This window comes from Salmo salar, chromosome ssa19 (assembly GCF_905237065.1).
Source record: "Salmo salar chromosome ssa19, Ssal_v3.1, whole genome shotgun sequence".
Classification (NCBI taxonomy): Eukaryota; Metazoa; Chordata; class Actinopteri; order Salmoniformes; family Salmonidae; genus Salmo; species Salmo salar.
The window spans coordinates 27,062,577-27,076,996 of NC_059460.1; the positions used below are offsets into that span (position 1 = coordinate 27,062,577).

The following is a 14,420-nucleotide window of genomic DNA, read 5'->3' on the forward strand; positions in this document are numbered from 1 at the left end:
CATTTGGAAGACCCATTTACAACCAAGCTTTAAGTTCCTGACTGATGACTTGAGATGTTGCTTCAATATATCCACATAATTTTCCTACCTCATGATACCATCTATTTTGTGACATGCACCAGTCCCTCCTGCAGCAAAGCACCCCCACAACATGATGCTGCCACCCCTGTGCTTCACGGTTGGGATGGTGTTCTTCGGCTTGCAAGCGTCCCCCTTTTTCCTCCAAACATAACGATGGTCATTATGGCCAAACAGTTAAAGGAAATTTCTCCAAAAAGTACTATCTTTGTCCCCATATGCAGTTGCAAACCGTAGTCTGGATTTTTTCTGGCAGTTTTGGAGCAGTGGCTTCTTCCTTGCTGAGCGGCCTCTCAGGTTATGTTGATATAGGACTCATTTTAATGTGGATATAGATACTTTTGTACCTGTTTCCTCCAGCATCTTCACAAGGTCCTTTGCTGTTGTTCTGGGATTGATTTGCACTTTTTGCACCAAAGTACGTTCATCTCTAGGAGACAGAACGTGTCTCCTTCCTGAGCAGTATGATGGCTGCGTGGTCCCATGGTGTTTATACTTGCGTACTATTGTTTGAACAAATGAACGTGGTACCTTCAGGCATTTGGAAATTGCTCCCAAGGATGAACCAGGCTTGTGGAGGTCTACAATTGTTTTTCTGAGGTCTTGGCTGATTTCTTTTGATTTTCACATTATGTCAAGAAAAGAGGCACTGAGTTTGAAGGTAGGCATTGAAATTCATCCACGGGTACACCTCCAATTGACTCAAATTATGTCAATTAGCCTATCAGAAGCTTCTAAAGCCATGACATCATTTTCTGGAATTTTCCAAGCTGTTTAAAGGCAGAGTCAACTTAGTGTATGTAAACTTCTGGCCCACTGGAATTGTGATACAGTGAATTATAAGTGAAATATTCTGTCTGCAACCAATTGCTGGAAAAATTACTTGTGTCATGCATAAAGTAGATTTCCTAACCGACTTGCCAAAACTAGAGTTTGTTAAAACGGCTTATGGATCAAATCCCGTTAATGGTGATCGATTTGACAACATCCGGTGAAATGGCAGAGCGCGAAATTAAAAAACAATTATTAGAAATATTTAACTTTCATACATTCACAAGTGCAATACCACAAATGAAAGCTTAACGTCTTGTTAATCTAGCCACCGTGTCAGATTTCCAAAATGCTTTACGGCAAAAGCAAACCATGCTATTATCTGAAGACAGCACCCCATCAAACAAACACATGACAATAATAATTCAACCCGCCAGGCGCGACACAAAACTCAGAGACAACGATATAATTCATGCCTTACTTTTGAAGATCTTCTTCTGTTGGCACTCCAATATGTCCCATAAACATCATAAATGGTCCTTTTGTTGGATAAATTCCATCGTTATGTCTCCAAAATATCCATTTATTTGGCGCGTTTCATTAAAAAAAACACTGGTTCCATCTCGCGCAATATGGCTACAAAATATCTAATAAGTTACCTGTAATCTTGATCCAAACATTTCAAAAAACTTTCCTAATACAACTTTAGGTATTTTTTTACGTAAATAATCAATCAAATTTAAGACGGGATAAACTGCGTTCAATAGCGGATAAAAACAAAGTGGGGCGAGCTTTCAGGTCGTGCGCCCCAACCACAACAGTACACTAGACTCGACCCATGTTCTGAACAGCCCTACTTCTTCATTTCTCAAAGGAAAAACATCAACCAATTTCTAAAGACTGTTGACATCCAGTGGAAGCGATAGCAACTGCAAGTAAGTGCCTTAGAAATCTAGATCCACATAGAAACCCATTGAAAACACTGTCACCTCAACCAAACAAATCCTGGATGGTTTGTCCTCGGGGTTTCACCTGCCAAATAAGTTCTGTTATACGCACAGACATAATTGGAATATTTTTTGAATCTTTAGAGTGTTTTATATCCAAATCTACCAATTATATGCATATCCTAGCTTCTGGGCCTGAGTAGCAGGCAGTTTACTTTGGGCACACCTTTCATCAGGATGTGAAATTAGTGCCCCCTAGCCTTAATAAGTTTTAACAAGAAATGTGTGGAGTGGTTGAAAAACAAGTTTTAATGACTCCAACCTAAGTGTATGTAAACTTCCGACTTCAACTGTATGTTATGGCGTGCGCCAAGTTTATAAATCTCTATATTTATGTACGAGCACACTTTTCATAAATGGTGCTTACACAAATATAGTGTGAAATTCACACAATGGTTATGGGGCCCCTGGGATTTAATCTCCCAATCTCTTGATTCACAGAATTCAGATCTTCCTGCAACACCACCATGTCTGTGTCAAATCAAACTTTATTTGTCACATGCACCGAATACAACAAGTTTAGACCTTACCGTGAAACGCTTACTTACAAGCCCTTTAACCAAAAGTGCAGTTCAAGAATAGTTAAGAAATTATTTACCAAATATACTAAAGTTAAAAATTATTAAAAGTAACACAATAACGAGGCTATATACAGGGGGTACTGGTACCGAATCAGTGTGTGGGGGTACAGGTTAGATGTACTTTGTACATGGAGGTAGGGGTGAAGTGACTATCCATAGATAATAAACAGCGAGTAGCAGCAGTGTACAAAACAAATGGAGGGGGTGTCAATGTTATAGTCTGGTGGCCATTTGATTAATTGTTCAGCAGTCTTATGGATTGGGGGTAGAAGCTGTTAAGGAGTCTTTTGCTCCTAAACTTGGCGCTCCGGTACAGCTTGCTGTGCGGTAGCAGACAAAACAGTCTATGACTTGGGTCACTGGAGTCTCTGACAATTTTATGGGCTTTCCTCTGACACCGCCTATTATATAGGTCCTGGATTGCAGGAAGCTTGGCCCCAGTGATGTACTGGGCCATACACACTAACCTCTGTAGCGCCTTATGGTCAGATGCCGAGCAGTTGCCATACCAGGCGGTGATGTAACCAGTCAGGATGCTCTTGATGGTGCAGATGTAGAATTTTTTGAGGATCTGGGGACCCATGCCAAATTTTTCAGTCTCCTGAGGGGGGAAAACTTTTGTCGTGCCCTCTTCACAACTGTCTTGGTGGTGTGTTTGGACCACGATAGATCGTTGGTGATGTGGACACCAAGGAACTTGAAACTCTCTTATCCACTCAACTATTTATTTATTATATTTTATTTAACCTTTATTTAACTAGGCAAGTCTGTTAAAAACTAATTCTTAACAAATTATTAACAATACAGTCCCGTTGATGTCTGCCTTTTCCTGTAGTCCACGATCAGCTCCTTTGTCTTGCTCACATTGAGGGAGAGGTTGTTGTCTTGGCAACACACTACCAGTTCTCTGACCTCCTCCCTATAGGTTGTCCCATCGTTGTCGGTGATCCGGCCTACCACTGTTGCGTCGTCAGCAAACTTAATGATGGTGTTGAAGTTGTGTTTGGCCACACAGTTGTGTGTGAACAGGGAGTACAGGAGGGGTCTAAGTACACACCCCTGAGAGGCCCCCAGTGTTGAGGATCAGCATGGCAGACGTGTTGTTGCCTACCCTTACCACCTGGGGGTGGCCCATCAGGAAGTCAAGGATCCAGTTGCAGAGGGAAGTGTTTAGTCCCGGGGTCTTTAGCTTAGTGATGAGCTTCGTGGGCACTATGTTGTTGAACGCTGAGCTGTAGTCAATGAACAGCATTCTCACATAGGTGTTCCTTTTGTCCAGGTGGGAAAGGGCAGTGTGGAGTGCGATTGAGATTGTGTCATCTGTGGATCTGTTGGGGCAGTATGTGAATTGCAGTTGGTCCATGGTATCCGGGAAGATGCTGTTGATGTGTGCCATGACCAGCCTTACAAAGCACTTCATGTCTACCGCTGTGAGTGCTATGGGGCAGTAATCATTTAGATAGGTTACCTTCGCTTCCTTGGGCACATGCTGGTCTATGCTGGTCTGCTTGAAGCATGTCGGTATTACAGACTCAGTCAGGGAGAGGTTGAAAATGTCAGTGAAGACACTAGCCAGTTAGTCCGCGCATGCTTTGAGTACACATCCTGGTAATCCATCTTGCATCACTGGGCAGCTCGCGTCTGAGTTTCTCTTTGTAGTCCATAATAGTTTTCAAGCCCTGCCACATCCAACGAGTATGAGAGCCGGTGTAGTAGGATTCAATCTTAATCCTGTATTGATGCTTTGCTTGTTTGATGGTTCGTCTGAGGGCATAGCAGGATTTCTTATAGGTGTCCGGATTAGTGTCCCGCTCCTTGAAAGCGGCAGCTCTAGCCTTTAGCTGGATGCGGATGTTGCCTGTCATCCATGGCTTCTGGTTGGGATATGTACGTACAGTCACTGTGGGGACGACGTCGTCGATGCACTTATTGATAAAGCCAATGACTGAGGTGGTATATTCCTCAATGCTATTGGATAAACCCCGGAACATATTCCAGTCTGTGCTAGCAAATATAAGCAAATAACAGATTTCACCTGTATTCCTACTCTTTAGACTTCAAAGTAAAGCCCTGCTTAGTTAAGACCCACTACCACTCTGCTCTGTCCCCTATACACATTTAGTTGACAGGGAACTACTACCACATATCACTTAAGTACAGCACTCTCACTAACGGGTGCAAAAAAAATTCTCATTGTGTCAATAGTTATGGTCAGGGGTTCATCCTGCCCACAACTGTATGACCAGAGCGAGAGGATGTGATAAGCCCTCTAGAATACAGCCCTATCCCAGCAGGCAAAAATACATTGAATCAATGTTCCATCAATGTCATATTTCAACAGACTGACGTTGAACATCAATGGATTTTATACTTATATTTGCAAAAAGTACACAGTTTCAGTCTAATTTTAACCTGATTTCCACCGCAAATTAACAATGCGATTTCTAGGCATTGTTCATTCATAATGAATTCACTTTTGGTTGACAACTGAATTAAATATACATCAAAATGAAATGTGCATTTGAGGTTATGCCAGGTTTTTGCCCAGATAGATAATAGTAGAATAATTTAAATTTTTTATTTCTAGTGTTTTAAACAAACAAAACTACTAGATAATTTTTGCCTGTTCACTGCTCAGCAAAGTTCAAAACGCCTAGACCCACTTACAGTAATTCCTGCCTTTTTGCTCACGTTAGATTTTTTGGCTTGCATGTAATCCTAGATAATGTCTGTGCCTAAGTGCCTGCCTTGCCCTCATATACATTTCTGACTCAAATAAAACATGGTCAAAGTACTATAACACATATCATGTTTGTTTTGTGCAGTATTGGAGATGCAAAGCCAATTTTGATGTAAGCAGACAAAGTAACCTCTCAAAAATAAATGTTTAGATTTGTCCCTAAAGGGGTATAACTGCTTGTCACTAGGGTGATACCCTGTAAGGTCCCCTTTTGTGCTTTTAGTTATAGGTTCATAACTGTAGCCTAGTTCATACCTCAGATAATACCTTTCTCTACATACACAAAATTATCCTTTGTACCTTTGCATATATTAACATCACAGTGTCAAATCCATTTGTTCCTTGTACAGTAAGTAGCATACATGTACCTTCACCATACACCAGTTAAACTGGTACAACCGTTTAACTAAGTAACTCGCCACCAGTATAATTTCCCAGTGTGCCTTGCCTTTTCTAGGGAATTGTAGAGTGTACACCCATGACTGTATTTATTAGTGTTAGAGACATGGTTGTTGAATTCATTCCTTTCCAGTTTTGTGGCCTTATTAAGTGAGTTCCTAGGCATGTATTATCAATTTAATTATAGTCTATATGTAACGCCCTGGCCATAGAGAGGGTTTTTTGTTCTCTATTTTTGGTTAGGCCAGGGTGTGACATTGGTGGGCGTTCTAGGTTTCTTTTTCTATGTTGGTGGTTTTCTTTGTTTCGGCCGTGTATGGCTCTCAATCAGGAACAGGTGTAGATCGTTGTTGCTGATTGAGAGTCATACATAGGCAGCCTGTTTTTCCTTTGGGGTTTATGGGTGAATGTTTTCTGTTTAGAGTTTGTATCCTGACAGAACTGTTGCTGGTGTTTCTTTTTGTATAGTGTTCTTTCGGTAATTAAAAACCTTACAAGATGAACACATCCTCCGCTGCACCTTGGTCTCATTTCAACGACGGCCGTTACACTATATGATAATAAATTATACACAGAATGTAGGAAACCACCTGATTTTTCCATTACCTACTGATCAGGTGAATGCCATGATCTGTTATTGATGTCACTTGTTAAATCCACTTCAATCAGTGCAGCAGTCTAAGGTACTGCATCTCAGTGCTTGAGGCATCACTACAGACACCCTGGTTCGAATCCAGGCTGTATCATAACCGGCCATGATTGGGAGTCCCATAGGGCGTCCGGGTTTGGCCGGTGTGGGCCGCCATTGTAAATAACAATTTGTTCTTAACTGACTTGCCTAGTTAGATAAAGGTAAAAAAAAAAAATTCTGCCTTGAGACAATTGAGACATGGATTGTGTATGTTTGCCATTCAGAGAGTCAATGGGCAAGACAAAATATTTAAGTGCCTTTGAATGGGGTATGGCAGTAGCAGGCGCACCGATTTGATTGCTGCAATGCTACTGGGTTTTTCACGCTCAACAATTTCCCGTGTCTATCAAGAATGATCCACCACCCAAATTGACACAACTGTGGGAAGCATTGGAGTCAACATGGGCCAGCATCCCTGTGGAATACTTTTGACACCTTGTAGAGTCCTTGCCCTGACAATTGAGGCTGTTCTGAGGGCAAAACGGGTTGCAACTCAATAGTAGGAAGGTGTTCCTAATGTTTTATACACTCAGTGTCTATCATGAGCCTTATTTTGAGGACAAGATTTACCCTAATACAGTGGCCTGTAACGCAAGGTTTACAGGTCACACCAGGCCTTCAAGTAGGCTTGCAAAAGTCCAGTAACTTTCCCCAAATTTCCAGATTAAAAAAACCACATCTTAAATAAGGTGTCCTTGTTTATTTCCTCCCGCTTCCAGGAATCTTCGAACCAGGATTTCTGGAAAACCCCGGGAAAGTTATCAGAATTCATATTATGCTGTTTTGCAAAGTGATTTGTAATTCCTTTTGCAATCCAGCCAGCATTAAGATATTCACCCAACCTGCATCCATAGTGACCGGCAGGGTTAGGAACTTTGTAAGTAGACTACCTAAGCCATTTCAGTAACGTGTGCAAATAAATCTAACTAACTGATTAGATTAGTTGCATGTTATTTATTTTTATGTAGCATAAGATTAAAACCTCTTGAGCGTCTCGTCCCGTAAGCGGGATCAACATCCAGCGAAAAACTCCTAGCGACATTAGCATAACGAAATTTAATATATATATTTTTTGAAATATAGGACTGTCTCATATCGTTTTATAGATACACCTCTCCTGAATCGACCCACGTCGTCCGATTTCAAAAAGGTTTTACAGGAAAAGCAAAACATTAGATTATGTTAGAGGAGTACATGGTAAAAGTCGCAACATAGCCATTTTCCGACCAACCACATGCATCACAAATAACCAAAAAACAGCTAAATGCAGCACTAACCTTTTACAAACTTCATCAGATGACACACCTAGGACATCATGTTACACAATGCATGCATTCTTTTGTTCAATGAAGTTCATATTTATATATAAAAACAGCATTTTACATCGGCGTCTGACGTTGACTAACTATTTTCCCTCAAATGCATCCCGGGAAACAGTGCTACAATTTACTGAATTACTATTCGAAAACATTTTTAAAATGTAATATTGTCATTCTAAGATTTATAGATGAATATCTCTTGAAAGCACCTGTCATACCAGATTTAAAAATAACTTTACTGGGTAATCACACTTTGCGATAAAAGGGGATGCAATACTCAGAAAATTAGCTAGTAATTCCAGCTCGGCGCCATCTTGGAACAATCGCATATCACATCTAATCTTGTATACTATTGTCAAAAATCCCTTACCTTTAGTTGTCTTCATCAGAAAGCACTTCCAGGAATCCCAGGTCCACAACAAATGTATTTTCGGTCGAAAAAGTCCGTCCTTTATGTTCCATTAGCTTGCTGTTGTTAGCGCGTCTGAAGGCTGTATCCAAATGCTCCGTCGGGCGCGGGACAGCGGTTTCGAAAAGTAAAATTTTTCCCCCATTTAGGTTCGTTCAAACATGTCAAACGTTGTATAACATAAATCTTCAGGGCCTGTTTCAACAAGAGAGCCAATAAGATTTGAGGGGGACGATTGTATTGTGTTTCAAAACGTTTCGAAAGGAGGGGGTAGACAGGGCCGCCGGCGTCATAATGGTGATGGCCCTCCCCCTGTGACCAATTTCCACAGCGTCTCATTCATTCAGTTTCGACAGTAGAAGGCTGAAACCACTGTGTAAAGACTGGGGACATCTAGTGGAAGCAATAGAAAGTGCTCAATGAATGATAGGTCACGGTGTGCTTAAAAATAGGGAAAGATGTGAAGTTGAGTCCACAATTCAGAATTCCACTTCCTGTTTCAATCGGTCTCAGGGTTTTGACTGCCATATGAGTTCTGTTATACTCACAGACACCATTCAAACCGTTTTAGAAACTTTAGGGTGTTTTCTATCCACAGGTATTAATTATATGCATATCCTAGCTTCTGAGTTTGATTAGTAGGCCGTTGAAAATGGGCACGAATTTTTTTCAAAATGCGCTGTGGCGCCCCCTATCCTAGGGTGAGCCCAAAAGGTTAATCAATCTATCAATGTACATACAAAAACACATGAAAAACTATTCTAAAATGTTTTACCTGCTGTAGAGCACGCTGGGAAATATAATGATGATAATAATTATGGTGCAAATTTGCCATTTTAGGCTACCACCCCAGTGGTGGGTATTGAGGGTACACAAAATAGATGTGTAAAGTGGGAAAGAGAAATGTGCCTTCACATTGTACCCCTTTTTTGAGAGTGAGAGTGTAGTGATTGTACCTTTTTATATTCCAAATATCGGGTACAAACATTTACCATCATACTCTTTAACCACACAAATACCCTAAAAGTTATTAAACAGTACCATGTGAGATCATTATCTGTACATATATTATGTGTATTTTAATATTTTTGTAAATTTTTTCATATATATTTCCAAGAGTGTAGGAACTTGTCTCGTCATATCCTCGTTTGGAAAAAGCAAATGTCTTATTGGGCGTAACTGTCCATCAGTACTACTCAGTGCACCATACCAACATGTTTCAAGGTAAACTGCCTAATGACTACCCGACCCGTAGCACTCACGTCGGTAGCCATGAAATGCTTTGAAAGGCTGGTCATGGCTCACATCAACACCATTATCCCAGAAACCCTAGACCCACTCCAATTTGCATACCGCACCAACAGATCCACAGATGATGCAATCTCTATTGCACTCCACACTGCCCTTTCCCACCTGCACAAAAGGAACACCTATGTGAGAATTTGATTTATTCACTGCAGCGTAGCGTTAAATACCATAGTGCCCTCAAAACTCACACTAAGCTAAGGACCCTGGGACTAAACACCTCCCTCTGCAACTGGATCCTGGACTTCCTGACAGGCCGCCCCCAGGTGGTAAGGGTAGATAACAACACATCCGCCACGCTGATGCTCAACATGGGGGCCCCTCAGGGGTGCGTGCTCAGTCCTGTCCTGTACTCCCTGTTCACTCATGACTGCACGGCCAGGTATGACTCCAACACCATCATTAAGTTTGCTGATGACACAACAGTGGTAGGCCTGATCACCGACAACGATGAGACAGCCTATAGTGAGGAGGTCAGAGACCTGACCATGTGGTGCAAGGACAACAACCTCTCCCTCAACATGATCAAGACAAAGGAGATGATTGTGGACTACAGGAAAAGGATGACTGAGCACGCCCCCATTCTCATCGACGGGGCTGTAGTGGAGCAGGTTGAGAGCTTCAAGTTCCTTGGCGTCCACATCACCAACAGTTGTGAAGAGGGCACGACAAAACCTATACCCCCTCCGGAGACTGAAAAGATTTGGTATGGGTCCTCAGATCCTCAAACGGTTTTACAGCTGCACCATCGAGAGCATTCTGATGGGTTGCATCACTGCCTGGTATGGCAACTGCTCGGCCTCCGACCGCAAGGCACTACAGAGGGTAGTGTGTATGGCCCAGTACATCACCGGGGCCAAGCCTCCTCCCATCCAGAACCTCTAAACCAGGCGATTTCTGGTATAGACTCCAGCCACCCTAGTCAAGACTCTTGCAACCCTAGTCATAGACTGTTCTCTCTGTTACTACACGGCAAGCGGTGCCGGAGTGCCAAGTCTAGGTCCAAGAGGATTCTAAACAGCTTCTAACCCCCAAGCCATAAGGCTCCTGAACAGCTAATCAAATGGATACCCAGACTATCTGCATTAACCCCCCCACACACACACACACACACACTGCTGCTACTCTCTGTTATTATCTGTGCATAGCCACTTTAATAACTCTACCTACATGTACATAATTACCTCAATTACCTCGACACCGGTGCCTCCGCACATTGGTACATTGATTCTGTACCGGTACCCCCTGTATATAGCCCCACTATTGATATTTACTGCTGCTCTTTAATTATTTGTTATTCTTACCTCTTACTTTTTTTAAGGATTTTCTTAAAACTGCATTGTTGGTTAATTGCTTGTAAGTAAGCATTTCACTGTAAGGTCTACACCTGTTGTATTCGGTGCATGTGACAAATAAAATTTGATTTGATTTGAGTATAATACTCAGTATTAACAACAGTACATTCAGCAGGTAACTACACAACTTTCCAACACTGAAAGGTTCACATACACATCCATCACTGGGGCCAAGCTCCCTGCCATCCAGAACCTCTATACCAGGCGATGTTAGAGGAAGGCCCTAAAAATTGTCAAAGACAACCACCCAAATCATAGACTGTTCTCTCTGCTATCGCACGGCAAGCGGTACAGATGCATCCAGTCTGGAACCAACAGGACCCCCAAACCATAAGACTGCTAAATAGTTAACCAAATGGCTAACCAGACTATCCTTTATGGAGTGATTTCAGCGCCGACAGACATTGTATTTACATTTTTGGTTTGTATTAGGATATTGAATTTGTTTTTAATATTAATGATTTTGTAAGAAACAAATTCAGTCATTGAATCCATAAATTGAACTTCTCATTCTGAATGTATTATTTTTTCCAAGAGCGTATCCTGTTGCCTAGTCACTTTACCTCTACCTGTATGTACATATCTACCTCAATTACTTCGTACACTTGCACATCGACTCGGTACTGGTACCCCGTCTATATAGCTAAGTTATCGTTATTCATGGTGTACTTATTCCTTGTTATTATTGTTCTATATTTTTCTATTTTTCTCACTGCATTGTTGGGAAGGTAAACATTTCACTGTTAGTCTACACCTGTTGTTTACAAAGCATGTGCCAAATAGAATATGATTTGATTTGACACACACACACACACACACACCAGAAACTTGTCCTGCTATAGTGGTCTTGCCATTGGAGACAAGCTAGTGGCAGCAGAATATGGATCAGGATGGAGCTCCACCACTCCAGTCAGATGACAGGCGGGAAGGGAAGGCAACATGACTCAACTTCAGATCCACAGTATCCTGAGCAAGCGTGTAACTGTTAGACACTGTATCAGAAACTGGCTGGCTACAGCCGCGAGACCCTCTCTCGCGCTTATTTAGGTCACATTCTGTGCACCAAAGGCGAAAAAAAGGAGTCTCTGTCAATCGACTGCAATGAACACCTTCAGTTGGCCACGGTCCAGTGTATAAAGTGCTCCCTGAGCTGTGGCGGCTCCTGTGTGCGTGCACACGTGTGTGTTCTCATTTACGTTTGTGTGTTCAATCCCTTGCAAATACAGGGGTGGTGTTTGGGATTGGGTTGAGATATTCATATTGTGTTTTCAATACAATGTAGAATATGGTGATGTAGGCCTTTGTGACTCCCAGCTATATTTGATCCCTCTTCCTTATGCAGAAATGGAAATGTAATCCGAATTTTCACAAACAGTTCAGTCCATCTTCAATTACTGTAGCCTCCACACATTCCTCATGCAAAACAATATACACCCTGTTTTCGTCCCAAATGGCATTCTATTCCCTACATAGTGCAAAGGGCCCTATTTGGGCCCTCGTCAAAAGTAGTGCACTATGTAGGGCTTAGGGTACCATTTGGGACGTAACCTGTGCATAATGTACGTACGTACTGTACACAGACACTATTAAACCTATTTGATATAATTCCATTCCTCAGTTCTCTGTGTTTCAGGTTTATCTGGAGTCCTTTCATTTGTTTCGTCCAGTACTCTTTTCCTTCCTCCTTTTCCGTCCTCCTTTTCCTTCCTCCTTTTACTTGCTTTTATTTACTACAGTGGCCTTTGGTTGTGTGTTATAAGTTGCTGTAATGAATTCCCTCTGCTGGCTAAGCCTCAGTGTTCTGTGTAGCTCTGTTAGAGCTCTGCTTTGGGTGCTTGAACCCTTGTTGTCTCGTTATCCTCACCTCCCAGTCTATTGGACTAGGTGACAGGTTTTGCTGAATATTTGGAGCTGTGAATGTGTTTGTGTGTCTTAGTCTAAAGTACACAACGGTTCACCTGACACAAGACTTAATCCAAACATTAAACTGTTGATTCTATGTGCATTTTACATGTACTGTACTTTTCACTGCATTTGTTAATAATTGTTAGGTTTTGACAAACAAATTAAAAACAAACGGACAACTAAGAAAAGCTCAAACCAAGTTGATTCACCCAAAGGGTCAAACAGCTGAAAGAACAAAGACATGTTTACACAAACACTGGTATTTAAACCTTCCTCCTATGCCTAGTCTCCTCCTTACACAGCTGGACAGCCAATACATCTCTGTTGCTAGACAGGATTTTAGTGATTCCTGTTCTTTCTCACTTCATCTGACCTGACCTTAGTCCTCCCCAACTCATGGCTGTCCTGTTGACATGAACCAGACTGTGGCCCTTCTCCTTTCCATAGGATACCTGATATCTAACAATAACATGTTCTGAACAACAATAACATGTTCTGAACAACAATAACATGTTCTGAACAACAAAAACGTTCTGCATTCCCCTCTCTCCCTCAGTGACATGAATACGTTTAGAAGTTCTGACTTCAAGTTTAGAAGTCTGAACCCATCATTCCTGGAAAATGTGCAACACAAGACAAAAACATGACAAAGGTTTGAGTGAGAGGACTAACTGGTATCTCCAAGCGGTCACACACCTCTCCAATGTCTGCACAGTTCCTAAGTCATTTTAGTCTTCAACTATAAGGGGCTTTTTTTGAGCTCACCTAGCTGTGCCATTGAGTAACTATAGCAGGCCCACTTGTAGTTGTTTCGTTTGGAACACAGCCCTGCATCCTCGCCATCGTACAATTACTGATGTTGTTTACGCAATAGACGGTCCATTATACATCACAATCTGGGTCAGGTGGGCATCATTTGAAAGCTTGTTCTATTGCCAACATGACTAACTACGTTATAAAATACAATATTGCAGTGTTAGGCTTTCACAATGCAATTCAGGGAAACAGATAATAATTTTGCGTCATGAAAGAAAGCAGTCATGAGTGCATTCGGGTGCCTGTGCACCTGCTAATTTTCTTCACAGTAGACAAACATATGCTCATTCTGTTCAGATCAACCCAGGCATGTCATATTGTAACTGTACATCAAACATAGTTATCATAAATGTTGACACTGTATATGACATTAAAGTTTTACGATATGGAAATGTGAAGTGCAAGTGTTTAAAAGCGGTCCTTTTAATTTACATTTCCCTCACTCAGGCAAAAAATTATCAAATGTTGCCCAATTAGCACAACACCTGTCAATCAAAAGCCATAAAGTGCTGTGAAGAGCAGAGGCAGAGCTCCGACGTCATATACAGCATGTTACTGTACAACCACTGCATTCCAATTTAGGAGTTTATCAGTGCTCAAATCTGCCATTTTCCAACCCGTATACGGGTTTGAGTGTAAAGGGCCATTGGCCCTGTTAGATGCCATTGTTTTCATGTCACCATGTGAGGCAAGGCTTTTATTGGTTGTTGGCTGCAGTGGCCCAGGAGCTGTCAGCTTGTTTTAGAGGGAGTGGAGTGGTAGAGCCACCAGACTCTTGTCTACAGCCACCTCACACCTTAGATCAGCTCAAATGACTGGCAGTACTAGGATCAGGGCTCTTATTCATAAAGTGTCTCAGAATAGCAGTGCTGCTCTGAGACAAGTTTTCCCTTTTAGGTGATAATGAATTAGATTATATGGATAGGGAGGACCTGATCCTAGATCAGCACTTCTACTCTGAGAAATTTTGTGAGGGATATATCTATCTGTGATTAGGTGACTATTCCTGACTATTTATTGGAGCTTAAACAGTATTCAATTCTT

The 14,420-nt window shown here is 41.7% G+C and overlaps 1 protein-coding gene across 3 annotated transcripts in view; it reads left to right on the forward strand.

Annotated features, from left to right (window-relative positions):
* Nucleotides 1-14,420, forward strand: part of LOC106578647 (disks large-associated protein 1) — a 287,047-nt gene that overhangs the window by 132,152 nt on the left and 140,475 nt on the right. The gene's annotated exons all lie outside the window — the stretch shown is intronic.